Source organism: Apium graveolens, unplaced genomic scaffold (assembly GCF_009905375.1).
Source record: "Apium graveolens cultivar Ventura unplaced genomic scaffold, ASM990537v1 ctg5841, whole genome shotgun sequence".
NCBI lineage: Eukaryota > Viridiplantae > Streptophyta > Magnoliopsida > Apiales > Apiaceae > Apium > Apium graveolens.
The window spans coordinates 14,492-31,746 of record NW_027419121.1 but is presented as its reverse complement, the minus strand read 5'-3'; the positions used below and the strand labels follow the sequence as shown (position 1 = coordinate 31,746).

Genomic DNA, 17,255 nt, shown 5'->3' with positions numbered 1-17,255 from the left:
TGTAAACCCTTACATGTTCATCAACTTTACCTTTGCCCTTAAACTTTGGATCATACTCCACTTGTGATTTGGCTTTAGATGCCTCAACACTTGTTCTTTCTTTAATCACAATGCCTTTAGCCAGTGGAGGCTTCTTTGTTGTTGTAGAAGATTTAGACTTAGATTGTGACTTATCAATTGCAGCTTTCAGTCTAGCTTCTTCTTCTTCCAGCATTTCAAGATCCATCCCTGGATTTTCTTTAAGAAATAGCTTCTTTGAGATCTCTTCATCAAGATCTTCAGGATTGACTAGAACTTGTTTACCTGAGCTTGATTTCTTTCCAGTATCAGAACTTAGCCTTTGACTTGTAGTTCTGTCTTTCTGTAATGAAGAGCCTTTGCTTTTTCTTTAACCTCCACCCTTTTCAGAGTTTCCCTGATCTTCATTTTCATCATCTTTTTCTTTCTGTGATTTAGTAGACTTGCATTTGGACTTAATTACTTTCTCCCCCTTTTTGGCATCATTAGGAAGAAGCAGGGAGACAAGCAATTCCACAGAATTTTGAAGTTCATTAAGCTGAACTTGTTGAGCAGCTTGATTTTGTAAAAGATCAAAAATTTGAGCTTGCTGCTTTTCTTGAGACTTTTCAATGTTTGCTAAACGGTCAAAGTTAGGCTTGAAAAACTTCTGCTTCTCTACTTTGATCTTCTCCGCATCCTCTTACAATTTATTTCAAATTTTGTCCAGCTGGTCGTGAGTTGCTGAGTGTTGACCTTGAAGATGCCTTGTACTCAGTGCTGTAACTCTAAGATGTGTCTTGAAATCATCATTGGTAAACATCTCACCAGCTTTTGTCAGATGTTCAGAAAGAACAGCTGCATTAGGGACAAATTCAACATTATTCCAGTCTTTGATCCACTCTTGCCCTCTTTGAGTCTCACTCCAAGGAACTGGAGGAGCCCTTTCTATAAAATTCTCGATAAAAGCAACCTTAGCAGCTGGTGATAGAGGAGCCTGTCCAGAAGGACCATCTGCATCGGCATCTACATTAACATCAGCTTCATCAGAGTTTGCAGCAAGCAGTACAACAGAATCTTCACTATCATCATCTTCTGATAAAATGACTGTATGAGAATTAATTGGAAATCCATCTCCATGATCATCAGAATTTAGCACTGGAGTGTGTTGTGTATATGTTGTGTACTTGATGATTTCATGAACAAAACACCTTAGTAGATCTTACTTAGTGAAATAAGGTAGCACTCGGCGGATAAGATTTATAGTCCCGACGGATGACTTATTATAGTCCCGACGGATGATGATTTATTATCCATCGAGTGAGTAGCTTATGTAACAATAAGTCTGTAGCACATTTCTGCATTCACCATTGTATAGATTCTGTAAGTAGTATTCAAGTCATGTTGACTTTAACTAGATATGCAGAATAGGTTGATTAATTGTACATAAATGATGTCTTGTAATTCTACATAAATGAAATGAAGTCAAGTGCCAGTTTGCTACCCGACGGATAACCTACAATGAAGTCGACGGATGATCAAATAGACAACCCGACGGATGATCAATAACTCGACGGATGATCATGAACCCGACGGATAAAGAATTCAAATATCTGTTGACAGTGATAACACAGTCACATGCGTCGAGTGGATGTAAATGGAGTGTGGTAGCCTATTCAACTGGGTTTTCGAGAACAAAGAAGCATTGCCATTTCCATGCTATTATGAAGATATTCAAAGATGCTGGAATAGAGTAATGAAGTAGCATTGTAATAGACTAGATAGTTTTTGTTTTATTATCTTGTCTTATTACTTTGTAATCTTGGTGATATATATAAACCAAGTAGTAGCAACTAAGAAAAAATCGATCTAAGCAAGAAAGCAGAGAAACATTTGTAAGCAGGATTCTTAGCATTTCTCTGTAGTCTTAGAAGTTCAATTGTTGTAAGCAGCTGTGAGCATTTTTGCACACAGGGTTCTCTCGATATATAATATATATCTCTGGTGGAATCATTCAAATCTACCACAAAGTTTTTAAAGACTCTTATTTTTAATTACTTGTGTTTTGATTCACTTAAGTTTTTATTCCACATTGTGCTAATCAATACACTTATATTTATATTTGAGTTAGAACATTTTATTTCAAGAAAAAGTTTCAAGAATTCCATTCAATCCCCCTTCTGTAATTCTTGTCATATTGTTAAGGGACTAACAATTGGTATCAGAGCAAGCTCTTAACTTACAAATAGTTTAAAGATCAAAACAAGACAGCTAGATGAACAAGAAGGATGTTGGAGTTAAGATCCCTTTTCTGGATAAAGATAATTACCATCATTGAAAGGTAAAGATGCATCTTCATTTGCTTTCTCAAGATGAGGCCTATGTTGACTGCATAGAAAGAGGCCCTCATGTTCCAATGAGAGCAGCAACAGGAAACGAGCCATCAGTCCCCAAGCCAATGTATGAATGGTCTGATCCTGACATTGAACAAGTTAGGAAGGATAAAAAGGCCATGAACATCCTGTTTAATGGAGTTGATGGAGATATGTTTGACAACATTATCAACTGCAAAACTGCCAAGGATGTTTGGGATACAATACAGATAATCTGCGATGGCACTGAGCAAGTTAGAGAAAATAAGATGCAGCTCTTGATTCAGCAATATGAGCATTTTCACAATGAAGAAAGTGAGTCTCTCACTGACATTTTTAGTAGGTTTCAAAAACTACTAAATACTCTAAAGTTGCATGGAAGGGTCTATCAGACAAAAGACTCCAATCTGAAATTCCTTAGATCTCTTCCAAAAGAATGGAAACCAATGGCAGTCTCATTAAGAAACTCACAAGATTATAAGGAGTTTACTTTGGAGAGACTGTATGGCATCCTGAAAACCTATGAGCTTGAAATAGAGCAGGATGAAAGGATGGAGAGAGGAAAGAAGAAAGGAGGATCCATTGCACTAGTTGCTGAGTTGGGAAAGGAGAAGGAAGTGAAGATGGAAGTTGTTGAATCAACTTCAAGGGTTTGTGAGAAAAAGGGCAAGGGGCTTGCAGTAGAAAGTGAAGATTCTTTGAGCCAAGATGACATGGAGGACATTGATGAACACCTAGCATTTTTTTCCAGGAGATTTGCCAACTCAAGTTCAAGAAGAACTTTGGAGCAGCCAAGCCAAATAGAAACATGGTGGATAAATCCAAATTCAAATGTTTCAAATATGGCTTGGCAGGGCATTTTGCCAGTGAATGTAGGAAGTTAGATTCTAGTAAGAAAAAGTCTGAGCCAGTGGATTATAAGCAAAAATACTTTGAGTTGTTCAAACAAAAGGAAAGGGCTTTCATAACACAAGAAAATGACTGGGCAGCAGATGGTCTGGATGAAGATGTCAGCTATGTCAATCTAGCCCTAATGGCTAAGTCTGATGTGACAGAAACAAGTTCTTCAAGTAATTAGGTAATTACTACAAACCTTGAACATTTATCTAAAGATGAGTGTAATGATGCCATAAATGACATGTCTATAGAGTTATATCATTTACGTGTTACACTTAAGTCTCTTACTAAAGAAAATGCTAAAATCAAAGAAAATAATTTGTTTTTGAGTGAGAGAAATAATGTGCTTGAGTCTCAGTTCATTGATTTTGAAAAATTAAGAATTGAGTGTAAAATTGCCAAGGAGGAATTAACTGAGTCCTTGAAAAAAGAGGAAATTCTAAAGAAGCAGCTCGAGCGTGAACAAGAGGTGATTAAAGCTTGGAAAACATCCAGGGATGTCCATGCTCAAATCACCAAAGTTCAAGGAATTGAGTCTTTCTGTGATGAAGCCTGGAAAAAGAACAAAAAGAAACTAGAACCTAATTTGGTAGATGGAGTACTAACAGATATAGACTCGACTGATGATGAGGATCATCCGTCGGATAACAAAAAGTGTTATCCGTCGAATGATGAAAATCCTCATCCGTCGGTTGTGAGCAAGCCTATCAGTAAAGCCAAACTTGTTAAGCTGAATGAGAAGTATGGGTCTGTTTCCAAGAACTTTGTTTCAGGAGAATCGAGTCAGGTTAAGAAAGGGAAAAAGGCTAATATTGGTCACATGACTGTCAAACAGTTAAATGACAGACTTGAAAAGATTGAGGTAAAAACAGAGACTAAAAAGAAAAATAATAGGAATGGTAAAGTAGGGATTAACAAACACAATAACTACACACTTGATAAATATTCTCCTAGAAAAATCTGTATCAAGTGTGGTTGTGTAAATCATTTGTCTGTTAATTACAAATCTGCCATGCCTACTTCCATATCTGTGCAACCTCAATTTCCTAACATGAATGCTATGCCTCCCATGCCTATGAATGCTATGTCTACACAGAATATGAATGCTCAGTTTGCTAACATGCCATTTGCACCTAATCCTTATGATGCTACATTTAGTATGCCACAAATGCCATTTAGCATGCCATACTGGAATAACATGTTTACTAATAGCATGTCATTCCCTGTTAATAATAATATGCATGATAATTCTGTTGTAATGAATGGTTTCAAAGGCCAAACTCAAATGACCAAGGATGAATCTGATATCCCTAAGTCAAATGAGATAAAGCCTAAGAAACAGAAAAAGAAAGCTAACAAGGCAGGACCCAAGGAAACTTGGGTACCAAAATCAACTTGATTTGATTTTGATGTGTGCAGGGAAACAGAAAGAATCTTTGGTACTTGGATAGTGGTTGTTCAAGACACATGACTGGTGATTCTACCCTGCTCACAGAGTTTAAGGAGAGAGCTGGCCCAAGTATTACTTTTGGAGATGACAGCAAGGGTTATACTGTGGGATATGGCTTGATTTCAAAGGACAATGTCATCATTGAGGAGGTTTGTAAGAACCCTGATTTTTGTAATATTTTAAAACTTCTGTGAATAACAACTTGAGCTAATTAAGTAATACGTATGGGGATCATCATAAAATGAATAGTGGAATTTTGAGAATCCGAGATCATATTCTTGTGTATCGAGGAAAATAAGTGAATGTAAAAGCCGACGGAATTCGAAGATTCACAATTATACTACGTGTTTTCATATCCGTAAAGAATGGCATAGAACCGGGAATACTACGTGAAATAAATAATATATCAAGGTGTTTTTATGATCAAGAGAAGGAATGGAATTGGTTATAGGATTATAAGCGATAAAAGAAATCGCTACGAAACAAGTCGTTATACGTGGAAACTATCGGAATGGAACGACGATTGCATTTACGATAAATAAACGAATGAGAAATTAAATCCCATGCAAGTTGGCCATGCATAACCAAGTCCTAACTAGTAGTTAGGAGTGTAACTAGATGATTAGAAGCTAACTAGAATAGTTAGTGGAATAGTGTTGAATAGTGATGGGAGACAAACAAGTACACAAGCCATACTTCTCCCTTTTCTCACTTCACCACACAATCAAACCAACCCATACCTTTTCCAAATTATTGTCAAATCTGCTGCATACATCCCATATATTCATTGTACACTCCCACACTTTAGCCACAAAAGAAAACAACCCCTTTTCCCTCACTTAAAGCTCTCCCATTTTTCATTCCAGCAGTTCGGATTTTCTGAGCAAGGGAGAAAGAAAAATTCATAACTCAAAATATACGCATTCACATATCATGCAATTTTTACCATAGCTTTTCTATATCATGGGTAAGCTTCGTACCAAATTTCAGCGTCAAATTATTTTTTTTCAATTTTATAAAAATGTTTGAATGAGGTGCTGAAAGGTAACTCCGAAATTTTAACTTGTTTCTTTGTTTTGTTTCTTAAGGATCTAGCCCTTCTAAGTGTTTTCTAAGCAAACCAAGCCTCAATCATCCTAGCAATAACCTTCCTAGTATCCAAGAAGGTATAACTTTCAACCTTTTAAGGTTTTATGGTTGAATTTAAGAGTTATGTTTGTTGTAGTGTTAAGATCCAAAGGATTGTGTTTGTTTGAGTTTGTATTGATTATGTTCTTGCTAAATACTTGAGATTTTAAGTTGTAATCCATGTATGTGGTACTATATAGAGCATATAAGGTTCATGTGGGTGGATCTTGAGAAGTACTTGTGTTTATGATGGTTATAGGTAGTGATTGTGTTAAGATCAAGTAGTAGAAATTGAGTTTAGGCATTCTTGCACTTGATCTGTTTTCTGCAGGACATTCGGCCATGAAAATTGTTAAAATTTGAAAACCACTGGCCATGACTAGATAGAGATTGTTTTATAGTTTCTATACATGTGTAGATAATCATGAGGAGATTTACGGTTTAGGAGTTATGGTCGTTTTAGTGTAAAACATTTCTGTGATTAGCCAACTGCACTTAAGTCCACTTCCATGGTGATTTTGAAGGACTTAAAATAATTTCGAGATTCTGGAAAAATTATGAAAAATGGATATGACAGTAGAGAAGAATGTCCAAAAAGAATTTTGAGAAAATATTAATTTTTCGATTTTATAAAAATGTTATGGTAAAGAGAGCGTAAGCGAGAAACGCATAAAAACCTAGTTTTGACGCGTGTTTTCTCACGTTCGAGCTTAAAACTCGAAATGGACTTTCTAAATCGAACGATCGATTTCAAAACTCGACCATGTTATAAAGTGAGAATATAAGTGTTGAGAATATGATGATCGGAGATTCGTTATACTTGAGTAGTTGCGAAAGTTGCTTAATAAAAGCGAGACGTTAATCGCGTACTAACTTAGACCATTGGTTCTTGTTTATAGATCCCAACCAAACACCAGAGACCATACCACTTCGATTACTCGAGGCAAGTTTTCGAAACCCTATCTCATACTATCCATACTATATATATACTGTTGTGATATTGATGTCATGATTTACAGTTCAAATATATATGCTTGTCTATGATATCAATGCATACGAATTATGCGATTGTTTACGAAAACAAATTTCGTTTTACACGAGTATGAGAAATTGAAACGTATTTCAAATATAATATAGGATAATGGGAGTCGGAAATATTTTAATAACGATTTAATTCCGGAGAGAGCCGAACGCGAAAGATTTCTATTTCGATAAACAAAGTACGTTCGCGTAATATATATCAAGCGAACGATTGAGATTTTGACTTAAACTTCGAGAAATATTGGTTTATTCATTTAAGGGACACCCTTACTTGATTGATTATTTTATAAAGCGATACTTAAGGGATTATTAAATATAAAGAAAGTATTTAAAAATATACTGAATAGTTTATAAATCATTTCACGTTATTTAATAAAGATTTAACTATTCAAAGAGCAATTATAGGATACCAAATCCTGTTTTGATTATTTGATTAAGGTGTCTCCATTTGTTGGACCTTATTCAGAAATATTTTGTATTTAAGGTTTTTTATTAATTCATTGAACCTTAATTAGAAATACTTTGTACTTAAGATTTTATCAATTCATTGAACCTTATACAGATATATTTTATTTATAAGATTTTATCAATTCATTGAATCCCTATTAGATTATTACGAGACCTTAGATATTTAATATCTTTGGACTTCTAAAAACTTATTTAAAAATAGACATAGTTCCCAAGGGTACTTTCTAAATTATTCAAAACTCTTGAAAGAGATTAATCATTTGAAACCTATCAAAACCTTAGGGAACTTAGTCTAGAAGCATAAGAGTTTTGCTTCCTCGTTCAATAAAGAACAAGTGAGTAATATATGTGTCACCCTACTACAGATAGGGATTTGAAAATGATTTTAAATTCAAAACTCCGACAACTCCAAAAGATCAATTCAGTTAAAAGTGATGAATAAAACATCTTATTTACAGGTCAACTTTTAACGACCTATTCCTTCGAAAAAGGATTTTGAGCAAAAGATATAACTGTTTTGGGACTGGAATGTGGCCTGCCCGGCACGGAGTGGTATCGGGCAGTGACCAGGCGCGGAGTGGCGCATTATGCAAGCGCGGAGTGGCGCATTGTACGGTTATATGGTCTATGTGACCATTGACTTTCGGACTTGCACGGCAATGGGCAACCACCGTGTAGTGTCTTGATGAGCCCAAAGGCGGCTAGGTTTGTATTCCTTCTACTAGTAGAGAAAATTTCGTATTCGGCTGATCACCGATACGTGGTTTATTCCAGTATAGTCCCTTTCTTCCATTTTGGAAAAACTGTTGTGAAATATACAACAGAGAGCCGATAAGGCTGAGTTTTAAATAAGGATATTGATGAATATATATCAAATCCATTTGAGAAATCTGCCGATAAGACTGAGTTTAAATAAGGATGTTGATGATTATATATCAAATCCATTTGAGAAATCTGCCGATAAGGCTGAGTTTTAAATTGGGATGTTGACGAATATATATCACACCCATATGAGAATCTTGGTTCGAGTAACATCTTGAGATTTTGAAATAAAATGAGTACGAGTATACAATGATTTTGAGAAGGAGATGAATACAAGTATTCAGTGGATATACTATTGTAGTTGATTTTGAGAATTTTATAAATTTGATAAGCATATAAACTTTCAGAACGCTTTGGAGATACAAAGTATAATTATTGGTTTTATTTATCCTTACATACTTAATTATGGGGATATATACCTTGCTGAGCTTTAATGCTCACCCTTGCTTTTATATATCATATCACAACAGACTACCAGCATGGATCAGACCCGGACTGTTGTCCTTAGGCGGGTAAGGAACGCTCGTGAGTTCCGTAGGCTTTTTGTGCGCCAGCCCCGTCAGGTAGATAAGTGGAAATGATTTATTTAATAATGTTTCCAAGCATATAACCTGTGTGTGTGTGAGTCTGAATAAAAGGTCGAGTAATATTGTGAAAAGAGAATTATTTAGTGATCGTAACAACCCGAATTCACGACCTTGGATTTGGGGGTGTTACAGAAATGGTATCAGAGCCAAAGGTTATAAGTCTTGGAAACAGTAAGAGTAAAATGGGTAGACTGAGGATCTAAAAGTTAACAAGAACTCTCATCGAGTTCGTAGTCGAATTACTATGGAGTAGTCGCGACGGTAGTACCCAAGGGGACCTTAGCCTTAAGAGTTGAGGCATTGGTTGAGTTATTAACAGTTGATTGAAAAGCCAACATTAAGGGAAGAGAATGAGTTGTAGCACTCATAGAAAAGATTTCTAAGAGTTATATGCGAAAGAGAGTCCATTGGTTGAGCCAATAGAGTTTGTTGATGGACTACCAGGAGTTATGTTGAAGTGTTTATGTGAAGTGTTATACGGAAATTGATGGAATCGTTTAAGATCGACAGAATGTGGAAAGGAGAAAATTGTACATGATTTTTTTATAATGTTGATATAGAAGTGGAGCTAACTCTCCGGAGAAAGCGGGACAAAGACGATACCCCAATACCATGTGTTGATTGGAAAACCCGAGTTTTGCCACTCATAGCTCTTTATAGAGTGTCCTTGAGGAGACATATTAGGCAAGAATCAAGATGTTTAATTCTTTTACTATTATGGTTATTACGTTACCTGAATTGGTTGAAAGTATTGTTCCGATAATAAGGGTTCAATACATGACGAACAACGATTCTACCAAGAAGGGTATTCGCTATACCATTGAGGAATCTATGTCCTATAAGGAAGATTTTAACGTGTCCCAAGATGAGAATGCTATGCGATAATACGAAATCATTTCATCCGTTAAGCCATTATGGTTTGGCACGGAAAGCGAGAATCGACAGAATAATTTCTGAAAAGTTTCATGCTCCTGCAATCAACGCAGCAAGCTCCGAACTACTGGAGGAGAAGACCAATAAGTCTGATGCAGAATTTCAAGATTGGGATGTCACTAGGAGCTACGTGTATATTCTCGACAAGATGTCATCTTTTGTTAACACATCAAATCAGGTGCGTGGGCACAACGTTGCGAGTAACTAAAGAGGAATGAAGAATGTATTTGTGACAAAGCGAGTTATTAAGCGACTTTAACATAATGAGTAGAGACGCGAATAATGTTATATTGGTGATCTTTTATATTAGCATAACGATGCCACCCCGACATATTGGGAAACTAGAGCAAACCCTGCTGAATTGGTAAACCAAAATAACCAAGAACACGAGGAAGTCGAATATAATGAATTCGACTTAGAGGATTACAATGAAGAAGAAACTATGGATACTAATGAGGGGGAAGGCCAGAGCGGAAACCCCATGGACCAAATTATGAATCTTCTTCGATAGAATTTAAATTGTCACCCTCAACCCAGGTTGATCATGTTCCAGTTACTAATGTCTTTAAGGCCTTTAAGTTGTTAAAACCCCCAGAAATTTCAATGGATTGCTAACCTGTTAAGGCCAGAGCTTGGCTGAAAGAAATGGAAAAGAGCTTTGAGATAGTGCCCATAGAAGAGACGCAAAAGACTGTGTTCACCAATTATATGCTGAAAGGAGAAGCAAATTATTAGTGGGAACCTAAAGGAACCCTGGAGACTGATGTGATTACCATATGGGGAAAAGTATTTCCCAGGTTTATGGAGGCTCAGATGGAGTTGAAGTTTCTAGAGATTAAGTAAGATAAGATGTCAGTGGCTGTGTACAAAGCCAAATTTATTGAACTGTTGAGATTCGTGCCGGAGTTTGTGAACATGAAAGAGAAAAAGGCAAGGAGATTTCAGCAAGGGCTGAAACAATGAATTCAGGACCGAGTGTCATTACTTGAGATAACAGACTATGTGCAAAAAGGCCTCGATTGTAGAGGCAGAGAGTGAGCAAGGTCAAAAAGAGGAAGAGAGCAAGAAGAGGAGTTCAGAAGCCAAGGCGGCAGAGCGATAACAGAAGTTTCTGATTAGGACTGAGAGGGGAGCGGTGTCCAAACGCGCAGTGGTACCGGGTTTAGCGAACCGGTAAGCAAGAGTATCACCCAGGGAGGTGGTCAATATAGGACTACGTTTCATAACCAGTTTCGGTCACCCCTACCAGATCATAAGTCATGTGGGGAGAAACATCCCGAGGTATATAATGTGGGAAAAGAGCTACTGAGGTGCTTTAATTGTAACCAACCAGGACATTATTCTAGCAACTGCCCCAACCCAGCTAGGGCGTGATAGCAGGTAACCTTTTACTCAATTTGGTTACTGCAAATATTCTGTTTAATTCTGAAGCAACTAAGTATTTTATATCGCGAGATTTTTGGCCAAGTTAAAACTTAATGTGATTCCAACGCGAGAATTATTGCGAATAAAAATAGTGAATCGAGAGGTTGTTCCAATTAATGAGATTCATCTAATCTGCAAGTGGGAACTAGGAGGGAAGGACTTTAAGTTTGACTTAATTCCTTTCAGGCTGAGAGAATTTGGTGTGGTCTTAAAAATGGATTGGTTATCGAGCAATGGTGCTCAGATTGATTATAAAGGAAAGAAAGTTAAAATCCGAATGCCGAACGGCAAGGAAATTGTGATTAAGGGTCAGCGTCAGACCCAGAAATTTTTGAATATTGTTCAAGCGAAGAAATTATTGAGGAAAGATAGCAAAGCGTATTTAGCATACGTGGCGGGTACCAAGAGAGAAGCCCCGATGTACGTGACATACCAGTTGTTAACGAATTTGAGGATGTGTTTTCCAAAGACCTTTCAGGATTATCACCTGACCGAGAGATAGAGTTCGCTATCGAATTAGCATCAGGAACGACATCAGTTTCAAAAAGCCCCATATAGGCTAACCCCGGTTGAAATGAAAGAATTGACTTCACAGTTGCAAGAACTGTTGAACAAAGGAATGATGAGACTTAATATGTCACCATGAGGCACACCAATGTTGTTTGTCAAAAAGAAGGATGGCAGTATGCGATTGTGCACAGAGTATAGGGAACTGAATAAGCTGACTATTAAGAGCATATACCCTCTCTCTAGAAATGATGATTCATTTGACCAACTTGAAGGAGTTGTACACTTTTCGAAAATCGATCTAAGAACGGGATATCACCAACTGAAGATTAAAACAGGGAACAAATACCGTATTTCGCACGAGGTATGGACATTATGAGTTCTTGGTGACATCGTTCGGGCTAAAGAATGTCCTAGTAGCTTTCATGGACTTTGTGAATCGAGTGTTTAAAAAGTATTTGGACGTGTGCGTCATTATTTTTTTATTGATAATATTTTAGTCTATTCTAAAATGGAAGAAGAATATGCGGAATATCTGAGGATAGTGGTAGAAGCATTGAGAAGAGAAAAGTTGTTTGCCAAATTCTCAAGGTGCGAATTCTGGCAAAATGAAGTTCAGATCTTAGGACAATTGATGAGCAGTGAAGGAGTGTTAGTTGACCCTACCAATATTGAGGCAGTATTCGAATGAGAAACAATAACCACACCTACGGAAGTAGGAACTTTTTAGGAATTAACCGGTTTTATGAGAGGTTCGTACGGGATTTCGCTAAGATATCAGGACCTTTGATTAGGCCTACTTGCAAAACGGAAAAGGTTGTGTGGAATGAAAAATGTGAGGAAAGTTTTCAGGAATTGAAAAGAAGTTAGGTAATAGCCCTCGTACTGGCATTGCCCGATGGAAAGGGTGATTTGTGATCTATAGTGATGCGTCACATAAAGGATTAGGATGCATGCTCATGCAGCATGGGAAAGTGGTTGCTTATGCCTCATGGCAGCTGAAGGAATATGAAGTAAGATACCCTACTCATGAATTAGAATTAACAGCAATAGTTTTGCTTTGAAAAATTGGAGACAATATCCATACAGAGAAAATTGTGAGATCTACACTGACCATAAGAGCCTTAAGTATATATTTACTCAGAAAGAACTCAATAGGAGACAGGGGAGATGGTTAGAGTTAATAAAAGACTATGTCGGTGAGATTTATATCACCCAGGGAAGGCCAGTGTGGTGGCCGATGTCCTTAGTAGTAAAGAGAGACTCAAGATGTTGACAACACCGGAGGAACTAGTGAGAGAACTCGAGGAGATAGAGATAGAGGTGAAGTCACTGGTAAAGGGACTGATGGACTAATTGAGATCAAATTAAAACTGAAATTGTTAGAAAAGATGGGACATTATCAGGAAGAGAAGACGAATGAAGAGTGAGAATCTTTGACTGAGAATAAGTCAAATGTGAGAAAGATGAGAAGGGAATTATGAGGTATGCGAACCGGATTTGGATTCCGAATGTTCGAGAATTAAAAGATGAAATTTTACGCGAAGGACATAATTCTAGATATTTAATTCATCCTGGAGGTACCAAGATGTACCGAGATCCAAAGGAATATTATTGATGACCCAACATGAAAAGAGACGTGGCCAATTGGGTCAGTAAGTGTTTGACCTGTTAAAGAGTGAAGGTGGAACATCAGCGACCGAGGGGACTCCTACAACCCTTAGGAATTCCGATGTGAAAGTGGGAACAAATAGCCATGGATTCTGTGGTAGGATTTCCCCGAGCTAAGGCTAACAGTGATGCAATATGAGTAATTATATATCGACTGACCAAGTCAGCATACTTTCTTCCAATCAAGAAAACCTACATGGTGGATAGATTAGCAGAGCTATACATCAAGGAAATTGTGATAAGACATGGAGTCTCTGTAGCTATCGTATCTAATAGAGATCCCCGATTCAACTCCAGATTTTTTTAAGGAGCTTTCAGGAATGCTTATGAACCAAACTGAATGTGAGTACTGCATACCATCCCCAAACCGATGGACAAAGTGAGTGAATCATTCAGACATTGGAGTACATGTTGAGAAATTTTGTAATTGATTTTTAAGGTTATTGAGATGAACACCTATCTTTGATAGAGTTTGCCTATAATCATAGTTATCATGCGAGTATAGAAATGCCCCCACATGAGGCGCTGTATGGTCGGAGGTGCCATTCACCCTTGTACTGGGATGAAGTTGGTGAAAGAAAGTTACTAGGTCCCGACTTGGTGTAAAGAACGAGGGACATAGTTGATTTGATTAGAGGATGCTTAGCGGCAACCCAAGACCGACAACATAAATATGCCGACTTAGCACGAAAAGACAGAGAGTATGAAGTGGGTGACCAGGTATTTTTGAAAGTGTTACCATGGGAAGGACTGATGAGATTTGGAAAGAAAGGGAAGTTGAGTTCCCGATATATGGGTCCTTTGAGATTTTGTGACAAATAGAACCGTGGCATACGAATTGGCTTTACCTCCAAACCTTCAACAGGTTCATAGTGTTTTTCATGTGCCAATGTTGAGAAAGTATAATGCGGATACCAAGAATATAGTGAAACATGAGTAAGTACTAGATCTGTCCTACATTGAGAAACCAGTTGAAATCATTGGTTGAAAAGAGCAAGTACTCAGGGACAAGAGTGTCAAGCTATTCAGAGTCTTATTGAGACATCCCAAGGTCGAAGAGTCGACTTGGGAATTAGAGAGCCACCTGCGAGAAAGGTACCCCCATCTATTTGTGAGTTGATTCCGGGACGGAATCCTTTTAAGGGGGGGAGACTGTAAGAACCCTGATTTTTGTAATATTTTAAAACTTCTGTGAATAATAACTTGAGCTAATTAAGTAATACGTATGGGGATCATCATAAAATGAATAGTGGAATTTTGAGAATCCGAGATCATATTCTTGTGTATCGAGGAAAATAAGTGAATGTAAAAGCCGACGGAATTCGAAGATTCACAATTATACTACGTGTTTTCGTATCCGTAAAGAATGGCATAGAACCGGGAATACTACGTGAAATAAATAATATATCAAGGTGTTTCTATGATCAAGAGAAGGAATGGAATTGGTTATAGGATTATAAGCGATAAAAGAAATCGCTACGAAACAAGTCGTTATACGTGGAAACTATCGGAATGGAACGACGATTGCATTTACGATAAATAAACGAATGAGAAATTAAATCCCATGCAAGTTGGCCATGCATAACCAAGTCCTAACTAGTAGTTAGGAGTGTAACTAGATGATTAGAAGCTAACTAGAATAGTTAGTGGAATAGTGTTGAATAGTGATGGGAGACAAATAAGTACACAAGCCATACTTCTCCCTTTTCTCACTTCACCACACAATCAAACCAACCCATACCTTTTCCAAATTATTGTCAAATCTGCTGCATACATCCCATATATTCATTGTACACTCCCACACTTTAGCCACAAAAGAAAACAACCCCTTTTCCCTCACTTAAAGCTCTCCCATTTTTCACTCCAGCAGTTCGGATTTTCTGAGCAAGGGAGAAAGAAAAATTCATAACTCAAAATATACGCATTCAAATATCATGAAATTTTTACCATAGCTTTTCTATATCATGGGTAATCTTCGTACCAAATTTCAGCCTCAAATTAATTTTTTTCAATTTTATAAAAATGTTTGAATGAGGTGCTAAAAGGTAACTCCGAAATTTTAACTTGTTTCTTTGTTTTGTTTCTTAAGGATCTAGCCCTTCTAAGTGTTTTCTAAGCAAACCAAGCCTCAATCATCCTAGCACTAACCTTCCTAGTATCCAAGAAGGTATAACTTTCAACCTTTTAAGGTTTTATGGTTGAATTTAAGAGTTATGTTTGTTGTAGTGTTAAGATCCAAAGGATTGTGTTTGTTTGAGTTTGTATTGATTATGTTCTTGCTAAAGACTTGAGATGTTGAGTTGTAATCCATGTATGTGGTACTATATAGAGCATATAAGGTTCATATGGGTGGATCTTGAGAAGTACTTGTATTTATGATGGTTATAGGTAGTGATTGTGTTAAGATCAAGTAGTAGAAATTGAGTTTGGGCATTCTTGCACTTGATCTGTTTTCTGCAGGACATTCGGCCATGAAAATTGTTAAAATTTGAAAACCACTGGCCATGACTAGATAGAGATTGTTTTATAGTTTCTATACATGTGTAGATCATCATGAGGAGATTTACGGTTTAGGAGTTATGGTCGTTTTAGTGTAAAACATTTCTGCGATTAGCCAACTGCACTTAATTCCACTTGCATGGTGATTTTGAAGGACTTAAAATAATTTCGAGATTCTGGAAAAGTTATGAAAAATGGATATGACAGTAGAGAAGAATGTCCAAAAAGAATTTTGAGAAAATATTAATTTTTCGATTTTATAAAAATGTTTTGGTAAAGAGAGCGTAAGCGAGAAACGCATAAAAACCTAGTTTTGACGCGCGTTTTCTCACGTTCGAGCTTAAAACTCGAAATGGACTTTCTAAAGCGAACGATCGATTTCAAAACTCGACCATGTTATAAAGCGAGAATATAAGTGTTGAGAATATGATGATCGGAGATTCGTTATACTTGAGTAGTTGCGAAAGTTGCTTAATAAAAGCGAGACGTTAATCACGTACTAACTTAGACCATTGGTTCTTGTTTATAGATCCCAACCAAACACCAGAGACCATACCACTTCGATTACTCGAGGCAAGTTTTCGAAACCCTATCTCATACTATCCATGCTATATATATACTGTTGTGATATTGATGTCATGATTTACAGTTCAAATATATATGCTTGTCTATGATATCAATGCATACGAATTATGCGATTGTTTACGAAAACAAATTTCGTTTTACACGAGTATGAGAAATTGAAACGTATTTCAAATATAATATAGGATAATGGGAGTCGGAAATATTTTAATAACGATTTAATTCCGGAGAGAACCGAACGCGAAAGATTTCTATTTCGATAAACAAAGTACGTTCGCGTAATATATATATCAAGCGAACGATTGAGATTTTGACTTAAACTTCGAGAAATATTGGTTTATTCATTTAAGGGACACCCTTACTTGATTGATTATTTTATAAAGCGATACTTAAGGGATTATTAAATATAAAGAAAGTATTTAAAAATATACTGAATAGTTTATAAATTATTTCACGTTATTTAATAAAGATTTAACTATTCAAAGAGCAATTATAGGATACCAAATCCTGTTTTGATTATTTGATTAAGGTGTCTCCATTTGTTGGACCTTATTCAGAAATATTTTGTATTTAAGGTTTTTTATTAATTCATTGAACCTTAATTAGAAATACTTTGTACTTAAGATTTTATCAATTCATTGAACCTTATACAGATATATTTTATTTATAAGATTTTATCAATTCATTGAATCCCTATTAGATTATTATGAGACCTTAGATATTTAATATCTTTGGACTTCTAAAAACTTATTTAAAAATAGACATAGTTCCCAAGGGTACTTTCTAAATTATTCAAAACTCTTGAAAGAGATTAATCATTTGAAACCTATCAAAACCTTAGGGAACTTAGTCTAGAAGCATAAGAGTTTTGCTTCC

The 17,255-nt window shown here is 36.5% G+C and overlaps 1 long non-coding RNA gene across 1 annotated transcript; it reads left to right on the top strand.

Annotated features, from left to right (window-relative positions):
• Positions 1–15,164: 15,164 nt before the first annotated feature.
• On the top strand, positions 15,165–16,372 carry LOC141702886 (uncharacterized). The gene is made up of 3 exons (XR_012567285.1): positions 15,165–15,266; positions 15,388–15,465; positions 16,327–16,372. It is a non-coding gene; the product is annotated as an uncharacterized LOC141702886 (long non-coding RNA).
• The last annotated feature ends 883 nt before the right edge of the window (positions 16,373–17,255 follow it).